Source organism: Mixophyes fleayi, chromosome 3 (genome assembly GCF_038048845.1).
Source record: "Mixophyes fleayi isolate aMixFle1 chromosome 3, aMixFle1.hap1, whole genome shotgun sequence".
Lineage (NCBI taxonomy): Eukaryota > Metazoa > Chordata > Amphibia > Anura > Limnodynastidae > Mixophyes > Mixophyes fleayi.
This window is the reverse complement of record NC_134404.1, coordinates 156,343,549-156,355,627: the sequence shown is the minus strand read 5'-3', so window position 1 is coordinate 156,355,627 and position 12,079 is coordinate 156,343,549.

The window sequence follows — 12,079 nt, the reverse complement described above, 5'->3', positions numbered from 1 at the left end:
TCACTCCGTTTGCCTGGGTTCTCCCCAGCCAGTACACACTTCACGATCCTCTGTCAGTCTGCAGCCCAGTCTGTCCCCACCATCTGGGGCTCCAGTGAACACCTGATTGGCAGAGTAGACTCCGGGTTGTGTTGTGCCGGCTGGAGGGGTTCCTAACACTAATACTGATGTGTCTGTAATTTTCATCATGAGTCATTCATTTTCACCATGACTACACACAGGCCTACCATCCTGCAATACCAGAACAGATGTTGCGGCGGTACAAGTACTTGTTAAATAAGCTTTTCCATGCACAGTTGAAGCTATCGCCTCCAATTCCTACCACCAATGATAGTGGTGTTATTACGCCTGATTCATTAAGGAAAGTTACGCAAAAAACATTTTGTAAGTTTTCTTACTCAAGTGTTCTGGACAAAACCATGTTGCAGTGCAAATTAGTTTATTATTTTGCACATAAGGAAAATACGAACTGTTTTTCATGTAGCACACAAATACTTTAAAGCTTATTTGTACACTGAAATGTAAAGTTGATCTAGGACATACTCTACCCCAACTATAAATCTGCCATCACATTTTAAATTTACCTCCCCCTCCAATGCAACATGGTTTTGCCTTACTTACTTACTTTTGCTTAACTTTTCTTAATAAATCAGGCCCATCTTCACTAGTAACCCTTTAATGTGGTGAAACGAGAAAAAGCCCTAACACCTGCAAAAACACCTGTTAGGGCTTTTCAACCATTAAGAAATTGACCCCTTGGGGGCATGGCTTGGACACCATTTCAGGAGGTCGCATGTTTTGTGAGCTTCGTTAACCCTGTGGCTAAAACCTGCAAACATTGGGGCTTCCCCTGCTCTAAATGGCCCAGTGTCCCGGCAGTCAGTGGAGAGTGTCCCTGTGGTCTCTTGCCGCCAGCCTGCTATCTAGCCCAGAGGTGCAGGCACTGTTCTGGAGGCCCTCGGTGCGCCTGAATCCCCGGGCTCAAGTGTTGCCGTCCAACACCGCGGACCTCACCGGACATCTCTACCGCGCCCGGGCTGACTGAGGATCCCGGCAGCAGTTCCCCTGTTTGCGCTGGCTGGCAGGTCAGAAGTAGGAGCCCCTCTGGACGTGCCGACGCGCAGCTAGTCCTGACCATTGTATAGCTGGAGCCGCGGCAGCCAATGTGCCCCCCTGGTGTCTTCTCTTACGCCCCCCTCCCTCTTCAGGCAGAGTGCACTGGCTGGAAGATCTCTGCTAAACAACTGCACAGTGAGTACTATTGCTAGTTTTCACAAGCTATACTGTGCCGATTGGGCTGTGGTGCCTACTGCTTATTGTCCACCCGGGGTGCCTGCGGTCCTGCTTGCCCTCGCCTGGTGCCACATTTTAGATTGCTGACAAGCGATCTTACTTACCTTATCACACAGGCTGTATTTTACAAGTCGGTTGACTTGCTTCACCTCATCCGTCTGATAAACAATACTGCCCTCTAGTGGTTACTGAAGCGCACTGCAACTACTACAAATTGCTGTGGCAAATATTACTATCTATCTGATGACTGTCTGTAAGAATAGTGGCACACTAGGATTCAAGTTTTTGAACTTTTGCTCAAACTACGGAATCCTTATACCATACCATCTCACTGCTCTCTAGCTAAAAGATCCTGTTTCAACGCTTTGAGTGCAACGTTGACAATATCTATAAAAGAAAAATCCGGTGCTCAGGATAGCCTTGTAATCCCTCTGGAGGAGTGTGTGTATTAATTCTATTTTCCATGTCGAATATATGCCCTGAGGAGGCATTTAGATTCCCTCTGTGGCACCTGTGGGCCCTTGCCTGATCTCACGGCGGCACGAGAGTACTACCAACTACACCTATCTGAAGAAAGCTTATCATAGGGCCTTCTCCACCTTCTCTTTCAAGGTTCCTTGATATTCCACACTGTTCATCTACAGCGACCACTATTGCTACGGGTTCTCTGATGTAATGCTATAATAATAGTTCTTGACCGGACGGGCCTTTCTCATGTTCCCATAGGAAAAGACGCAACAGCTCTCTCCCCCTTTTTTCCCCCTTCTCTGGCTTCATTTCTCTGTGTATAAAATACATCCTTTGCGGATTGAAGAAATATGTCACAAAAAATAAGAAACCAACTCAAACTGCTCCATCCAACTTCTTCGGCTCAAAAGGCAAACCTGCTTCTCAGTCGTCTGACCATCCTGAGACTCTAGGTTCTCCGTTATCTGCAGAGATGGAACTCGACCCGCAGATACTAGCAATTATGACTAATCCAATTAAAGGTGTCAAAAATACTTTTCAACAGGAACTTGCCAAGGTGGTCAATGACTTTAAATCCAAAATTGTGTCTTTAGGTAACAGAAGACACCATCGAGTCCAAAACAGACGACCTATGTCGTTCCCACGATGTCCTCAGCAAAGAGATATCCCGCCTCCACGATGATCTCGAGTCTATAAAAGAAAAGCAGGAGGACTTGGAAAATGGCTCCAGACGGAACAACATCCGCATACGTAATGTTTCAGAAAACATTTCTGCATCTGAACTGCCTTCATTTCTAAAGGACTTATTTGTTCACATGCTCTCGGATCTCTCAGATGTGGAATGTATTTTGGATCGAGCACACAGAGCCCTTAGAGCTCGGCCAGCCTCTGATCGACCTCCGCAGGACATCATTGTCGGTCTTCATTACTTTCGTACTAGGGAGAGGATCATCATGGCTACTAGAGACAGCTCTTCCATCGCCTTTCTTGAAATGGACATATAATTGTTCCAAGACCTGGCGCCTTCCACCATTCAGAAGCGTAGAGAACTACAACCAATCACTAGGCTCCTTCGACAACACAACGTTAGATACAGTTGGGGCTTTCCTTTCCAGCAACAGGTCTTTACAGCTAATGGCTCACATCACGTTAAAACTCTGACACAAGGTCAAGACCTACTGGCAAAGCTCGATATCCTCCCTGCTGCACTTCCCTCCCATTCCGGTTCTCCGGAGCCCCAACGATCTGCTCCTCCAAATCCTGAATGGCCCAGGGTCTCTCGTCGACGAGTCAGAGATGTGACTCCACCGTGATTGAGATGGTGTTCTTCTTGAAGGCTCCTTTCCATATTTCGTCGGTAGGGATGGACTATCTCTGTCTTTTCTTTTACAGGTTGATGCCCGCCACGGACGACTTATATCTTTAGGCAATCCTTCTGGCTCGCCTGGTTTATGTTAAAGCACCACTACACATTTCGTTTTAATATGTGATCTGTGCTTTTGGTTTTCTTGTTTCACTGCTCTCTTTCCCTCTGGATGTCTTATCATGCTTATCTCCCTTCTTCCTTGTCGTCGTCCCCCCCGCCTCCCATCTTCCCTTTTTCCTCTCTCCCCGCTTTTTCTCTCCCTTCTGGTTTTTATGGTTTTTTATCATAATTTGCTGAAGATAACATGCTAATGTTTCTACGTTATTATATGCTGTTTGATCCAATATATTTTTACCCCCCCTTTTCTCTTTCTTTGCTCCGGGAAGGCCTCCCACTTTCCCAATCTTCTTCCTCTCCCTTCTTTTCCTTCTTCCCCCTAGCCTTCTCCCTCTTTTCTTTCCTCCCTACCTTTCCCCTTTAACTGTCCCTTTAGTCCCCCCCTTTTTGTTGCCCTCTTCTCTTCCTGCTCTTCAATTAAACTTTAAACTTTGTTATGTGAGTTATATTTGTTATTCATGTTAAGTTTATCAAACTGTTGCGTACTACCTATGGTTTCTTCTATTTCTCATATTATGCTGTTATACCTCGCTGTCGGTCTGGACTGTCTTCCAAGCTAGATACCAGGCCTACCACCCAAGCACCCTATTAGTTCGTTACTTGATATTATGTATTTTTTGCATTGCAGTCCTGAACCCTCTGGGGTTCCCATGCCTAAGGGTTCTCCCCCAATTGGGCTTCCCTTTTCCTCTCTCCCTTCCCTCTCCCGTTGTGGCTTTTTCTATCTCTGTTTTTTCTCTTCCCCCTTCTGTCCTACTAGAAAAGTTAATTAAGTCTTTCAATTTTTTTTGTCTGTTTTTGCATCCTGAGACCGAATTCTCCCTCTTTATATGGCGTTGAAACTTCTCTCAATTAACGTGGATGGGCTTAACTCCCCCCCGCAAACGTACTATAGTCTTGGGGGCCTGCAGGAGAGAGAAGGCGGACATCGTCTTCTTACAAGAGACTCACCTCACAGGTATTCACACTCAGCTCCAAGGTAAACAATTTTCACAGACGTTTTTCGCTTCTGCTGACTGTAAAAAAAGGGGAGTTGCGATACTCTTTCATAGCAAGGTCCCTTTCTCCCATACCTCCACATATGCGGATCCAGAGGGCCGCTTTCTGATAGTTTCTGGTACTATCCACTCTTCCCAAATCACTTTTATATCTGTTTATGCCCCTAACCAAGGTCAAAGTTCCTTTTTTACCAGTCCATTTAAACATTTGGAGGGATTACCACCAGGACACCTGATAGTAGGCAGAGACTTTAATACAGTTCTTGACCTGACCTTGGATAAATCCTCTTCTTCTCCGTCTTCAAAAATAAACCCTTCTTCCTCTAAAGATTCATTGACTCTAACTTCTCTACTTAAGCAGTACAACCTACATGACTCCTGGAGCCTCAAAAATTCAACGGCTAGGGACTATACTTATTTCTCGGCACCTCATCTGGTATACTCCCGTATTGATATGCTCCATATTTCCCACTCACGTCCCACACAACCCATGCGGGCATCACGCCATTTTCATGGACTAATCATGCGGGTGTATACATCTTATTAGATCTTATCTACCAACCTCCTCGCTCCAGTCGGAGGTGCTTGGTTAATTCGATTCTTCTGAATGACTCTGCCGCATTATCCATCCACACGTCTATCACTTATCACTTATTATTTCTTAGAGAATTCCTCCCCCTCTATGGCGCCTGGAGTTGTTTGGGAAGCTCATAAGGCCACCATTTGTGGACAATTGATTAGTACATCCGCTGCAGTTAGAAAGAAGTCAGCAGCGGAGATTTCTTCGCTTGAACAACGAATTTCTGCCTTGCTCACCCAGCACAGGGTTTGCCCTGATCCCGGCTTATTGACACAAATAGATTCTCTAAAAGGCCAACTGAATACCCTTCTCTCCCGGAAGGCTGCTTGTATAATGCAAAAACTTCAACAACGCTTTTATGACAAGGCCGATAAAACGGACTGTGCTGGCTGGGAAATTACGGAAAAACTGGGCATCAGGTTTTATTGATAGACTTCGCAAGACAGCTCAGACCCCTATTACATATGATCCCTCCTCTATTCTCCGTATTTTTCGAGACTATTATTCTTCTCTCTATAACCTCCCTGCGCCCCTGCCCAGGGGGACCTCCTAGCACAGAACTTGGGTACTTACCTAGCCAATACTCCCCTCCCCAAGCTCACTACAGCCCAGCTTTCTCACCTGGACTCTGTTGTTACACAAGATGAAGTCCTGGCAGCCATAAAATCTCTTAAAACCTCCTCAGCCCCAGGACCGGACGGCTTCACTGCTCAATACTATATAAAGTTTGAGCAGGTCCTTGTACCCCATTTGAACACCCTCTTTAATTGTATTTTAGACCCTTTTACCACCCAGGCCAACATTGTAGTGATCCCAAAGCCAGCGAAGGACCATACCTTATGCACCAGTTATAGGCCCATATCGCTTCTAAATGTTGACTTGAAGCTTTATGCAAAAATATTGGCCAATAGACTAAATCCGCTCCTACCTTCCTTTATTCATCCTGACCAGGTTGGTTTCCTACCCGGGAGACAGGCCCCGGATAATACCAGGAGGACCATCGACTTGATCCACTCTATTCATACAGGTAAAATTCCCTCTCTAATCATGGCTTTAAATGCCAAAAAAGCCTTTGACCGTTTCTCCTGGTCGTTTATGGGTGGGGTCCTTCGGTCGATGGGCTTCTCTGGTAGATTTTTAACCGTCATATTGGCATTATATACATCTCCTTTGGCCACTGTATCAGCTAATGGAATCACATCAACACCGTTTGGACTAGCAAATGGCACACGTCAGGGGTGCCCCCTCTCTCTGTTCATTTTTGCCCTCATGATTAAACCATTGGCTGCCAGAATCCGTGCAAATCAGCAGATTTCGGGTATCAAGGTGGGCTCTACGGAGCACAAACTGGAGCTTTACGCTGATGTTTTGCTCACTGTGGCCAATTGGACCACTTCTCTCCCTTTCCTTTTGTCTGAGCTGGACTTCTAGACTTATATATACCCGGGCATGACAGGGTCTGTTTGGAACAAATTTTTTCCTTTAAATGGCATCTTCAAAAAATAAAATATCTTGGAGTTTATATTACTAAACGATACCACCAACTTTTTCAAGCTAACTTTCCCCGCCTGCTTTCTCAAGTGAAAACCGACCTTAACTCATGGTCTCGATGTTTGATATCATGGATAGGTCGTATTAACACAGTCAAAATTAATATTCTCCCTAGACTTCTCTATTTGTTCCAGACTCTCCCTGTTTTTGTCCCTTCTTAAGTGTTTAAGTCTCTTCAATTTACAACCTCACGATTTATTTGGTCGGGTAGACGTCCTCGAGTTTGCCTTAAGGTTCTGCAGAGGTCTCCGTGGGGTGGTGGTTTAGGCATCCCTAATTTTAGACGTTACTAACTCTTCACTCATCTTGCTCAGTGTGTCCTGTGGTGTTGCTCCAACTCCCCTAGAGTGTGAATCCGTCTTGAGACTGAGGCTCTGGGCCTACTGTCCCCTGCATCTCTCCTTTGGCTTCCCCAACTCCGCTGCCCGAAACGAGTTTTGCTCCATCCTATTGTTTCTCATTCTTTGACAATTTGGGACTCGGTTTCTCAGAATTTTGCTTTATTTCCTCAGCCTTCCCCGATCATACCTTTATTCAACTCCCCAGACTTCACCCCTGGCACCAAGCCTTCTGCGTTTTCCCCATGGTATTCTCAAGGTGTCCGATTTCTGAATGACTTTACTCTTACTGACATCTTCCCCCATTCTCTGATCTTCAACAAGAGTTTTCGGTCCCCACAAAACTTTATCAGTATTTACAATTCCGTAACTTGCATAACACAATTAAGCACCGGCTCATTGCTCGCCCAATAACTTCCTTTGAGTACCTATGCCTTCGTCAATCATCTACGGCTGGCCTAATATCTACCCTTTATTCTGAACTCTCCCTGGCTAGATTGGATCAAAAGGACCCCCATGAGTTGGCTTGGGAAAGAAATATTGGGGAAACCCTCAACCCAGACGATTGGAGTGAAATTAGTGAGAATGCATGCTTTTAGCTCCATATGTGTCAAAATCAAAGAAAATGTTTATAAGGTCCTATATCACTGGTATTACGTTCCAACACGTCTTAAAAAAATGTTACCAGACACCTCTGACCATTGTTGGAGAAACTGCTCCATGGAAGGGACATTTATTCACATCTGGTGGGACTGCCCAAAATTGTCTAACTTTTGGCGCAATATAAATAACTTAATACGCGCCACCAAAATAAGCTCATTTGGCACTTTCTAACAGTGGCCACATGCCAAATTGCGACTGACTGGATAGATCTCCCCCTCTATTCAAGCTATAATCAACCGTGTTTGGCACATACAACGTATGTAATTTATGACCAGCATTCTGAACAATTCCTCCAATTCCTTTAATAAAGTTTGGTCTTCATGGTTATCCTTTTTCAACTCAAGCTCTCCCTTTTAATTGTCAATGAGTTATTTTCTCCCTCTTCTGACAAATACAAACTTTCCGGTTTGAATCCTTTCCCTCTCTGCTTTCCTTTTTACTTCTTACGGTCCTAGCCATGCCGTCTCTAGTCCCTTTCCCCTCTATATCCTTTCCCTAGTCCTTACCTAAAATTTGGAGCCATCTGATACAGAGGTACCAATGTTTTTGTTCCATTTCTTTGTATTGGAAATGCTTTGTTTTCTTCCTTGTGAATATGTATTATAACAGCATTGTATCTCGCATTTGCTATGTTTTTGATATATCGTATTGACTTGTCAAAAATAAAGGTTTTAAAAAAAAAAAAAGAAAATCGACCACCAAACTTTTTATTTTTAGCGTGGAAAGTTTTCCTGTGGAACATTTTATTATGCAATTGTGCACACCAAGAAAAGACACATTTTTACATTACAGCTGCAAAAAAAAATAATATTTATGTGGGAATGCAGTAAATGTAAAAAGTGTCTTCACTTGTTTTTCAAAATTGAATAATAAAAATGTCAATAGTGCAACAAACTACCAGCAATGATCAAAGTATCCTATGAGTCTTTTCTGTACTCTGTTCCTCCATTGTTATTTCAGCATATTTCAGGGGATTTCCAGCTTCCTGTGATCTCCTTTAGTTGCAAAACCCAAGACATCCACAGGCAGCTTTGCTCACATGGCCTCTACCCATTTTTTTAAATTAAATCTTTTTTATTTATTTTTTTAACAGATAGTTTGTACCTTTTGAAACATTAAATTCATTTTTCCAGGATGTCCTCCTATATTCACTTGCAAAAATCACTCTGTTCGGGATAGTTATATGGCGGCTGCCACTGCAAGAGTGTCTCTCAGTTGGAAGCATGGGCTTTTTTAGCTCTCATGTACATTCAAGAGAAGAGTCAGAGCCATACAAGCAGGAAACTCCTCATGTGATGGCAGAGGCAGGAGAAAGTGTGGGGGTTTGTGATAAGAAGGTGCACGCTTAGAAGACGGGTATTCCAAAACCTTTCTGCTCAAACGATATTACACCATGTGATTGTAGATGGCATGGTAATCACATGACAGCAAACTGTGAATCATTATTAGTATTATTATTGTTGTTGACTTGTAAGACTCCACAGTGCATTGCAGTGCCAGACCGGTGGTAATCGCTTTACCGATGACGATAAATCAAACACGAAAAGACCTACAATAAAAAAACGATTTAATGAAAAAACGACAGCAATATTGGAAGACTTACCTGAAAAACAACTGTGCAGATATCCAATGGCAGCAGAAGGCTGACAGGACATCCTTCCGACTGGCCAGCACTCCGTCAGTAGTGTCTGACGTCAGTGCGACCTGAATGAATTGAAATTTAAAGTAGCAATGTCAGGACCAAGCAGGTTAACTGTTTAAACACGGGTTGGGTACACAGTTAACCTGCTTGGTCCAGACATTGCTGCTTTAAACCAACCATTGTTTATGCTAAATGATCTTGAAATGACTGATGTCTGGCTAGTTTCCAATCTCTGTACACCTTGCAAATAGGTGAATTCATAAGCAGTGGCAGGGCCATTGATGTCCCATCAATCTAACAAGTACTTTTTGCTGCATTTTAGGGCTGCACGGTGGCTTAGTGGTTAGCACTTCTGCCTCACAGCACTGTGTTTGATTCCCGACCATGGCCTTGTCTGTTTGGAGTTTGTATGCTCTCCCTGTGTTTGCGTGGGTTTCCTCTCACACTAAAAACATACTAGTAGGTTAATTAGCTTCTATCAAATTGACACGAGTCTGTGTGTGTTAGGGAATATAAGGTGTAAGCTCCGATAGGGCAGGGACTGATGTGAATGAGTTCTCTGTACAGCGTTGCAGAATTAGTTGCGCTATATAAATAGCTGCTGATGATGATGATTTTAATCATTTTTTTTGTATCATTATCATTTCAGTGTAATGTGTTTGCTCGGAATTGTTTGATGTAAGATTTGCTTCATTCTCTTGAATTATGGATTGTCAATTTGTTTTATATTTTCAGTTTAGCTAGTGGGATGTAATACATTTCAGTCACCCTGTATGTCCTCTGTCATTGTGACCCTCACAACAAGGACCTGCTTTCATGACACCGAGTAAATTTCCAGACATCACACTAATTTTATATTTGTTACTTACATAATTTTTAGAATATTTAGAATCATCTGAAATTAACTGCATTATGGGCTCTCAATAATACATTGACAGCTATGAAAATCTCAGGTAATTTCAGAAATGCCTGAGACTGAGGGTGGTAATGAGGGAGTTAATGAGTATGAATGATGTGGGGGCTAATTGGATAAAGTCATTTCCATTAATATCGAGCAAACTTGGTTGTCTTTGTTTGAAAATATGCGTATAGTACGCTACGGCGTATCCAGCCGCAACACGTGGCAATAACAAGGTTTTACACTTTTACACGAACAGACACACTTGTAAATAGTACACATTAATGGTAGTTGCAACACATAGTCATTTATATTGAAATATAGTAGTATTTATGTGTAATAAGATAAGATATATGCTTTTAAGTGAAACCCAAGGTTCAGGTTGCAGGAACTGTGTCATGTTTAGTATCATTTTAATCCCCTATTCATTAGCAGCTATCCGTTCATTCGTCGAAGATCGCACATTGCATACGCCAGTTATTGATGTTAGGGAATACATGGTTAAAGTGATACTGACTATAAAATGCTAATAAGACTAGCTGAAACTGGAGACTTGGTGGGAAAATCGGAGCACATCCCCTGGAGAGATGACCCCCACCTTTGGATATTTTGGTTTGAACTGGCCTATGACCTGCAGTACACTGGACCTTCCTGAAGCCTGGACAAATAGAAGCAAGCCACACCATCTGCTTTGTTTTACTGTATTTCTGACTGCATATAAGCAGGAGCTTTGGGTTTAGTGACCAGTCTTCTTTGACCACAGCCTTCAGACCTGAATGACTGTTCACTGGATCCAGAGCGCCTGCGATAAGTAACGGCTGTACTTATTATTATTTCGCTTGAATTATTCTGCTACTTTTGGAAAATAAATCTTTGTGCGTTGGAAACACAAATCGAGATTCGACAATCGTTATTGGATAGCGACAAAACATGCATAACAATTTGGGGGATCACGGCGGAAGTTACGCTACCGAACGATACGCAAGACCTACGGATTTCAGTTTCGCAACAAAGGGTGTATTGACGTGTCATATACGGGTAAGAACGCAATGTGTTCAAAACCTGTTTTTCATTCTGTGTTGTGAAACCGAATGTCATTTTTTGCGTTTAATGTATTGCATTGCTTAGCGTATGTGTATTTCCTGCTTAGCGTATGTGTACTTCCGGTAGATTTGCCACGTGTTTAAACAATCGTTTTGATAGTTTGTTATACATGCATAGTATAATCACTTGTTAAAGCCTCTGAATTGTTATTACTATTGTTGGAAACTTTGATTTTCTGCGCATAAAAAGGTGTATGTGTGATTTTGTGACTTAAATATACTAAGGTTTGATGTATTGTTGAATAGAGTGTCAGTTGGTGTCTGACAAGGCAGGTGCCCAACTGGTGAACGGTATATTAGGCAGGTATACCGAAGGCGAAAACAAAGGACGTTTTCGCCAAGTGCGCCCAATAGTAATCGCAACGTTTACTGATAATTAGTATCTGTAAGCGGTGTGATCTAACCGCATGGTGAAGCCGTGATTGTGACTTGGGAGAGCAGCTTGGAGGAATTATGCTGGCAAGGCTGAATGATAATTCAATTTGGTGCTACCAGTGATAATAAACTCAACAGATTTGTGAAAAAGACAGGGTATTGCGGTATTCCTGTGGTTCACGCGGATATTTTTGTGTTAGGGGTCCTCGTTTGGTGCGAGAGGAAGCAAGTGGACGCGGCTTGAGCAAATACGTCCACGGCCATTAAAGATCTCTAGCGGTAGATTGCTTGTAGCAAGCATTTGAAAGTGTTTGCTGGAAGGGACAGAGCATTGCGGTGTTATCTGTGGTCAGCATAAAGGGTATTGTTCAATATGGGTGCTAAGCATACGTTAGAGATAGCCGATGTACTGCCTAAGGAAGGGCCTACTGGTTCAGCGAGGTTTCTTATGTGTAAGAAATATGGTGCATACGCAACGGTGTATTGCGACACATGGGTCAAGATGACCAAGGATTGTGTTAGGCCTTTCCCAACAATAGGGAGTTTTAATGGAGAGGTACTGAATAATGTTAAAGATAAGGTGTGGTTGATTAAATCAACAAAAGTGAGAAATAAACATAATGATTGTTTGAAATTGTGGCAAATGGAAGGCAACATGTGGCAGAGCAGCGAATGCATAGCGAAAAG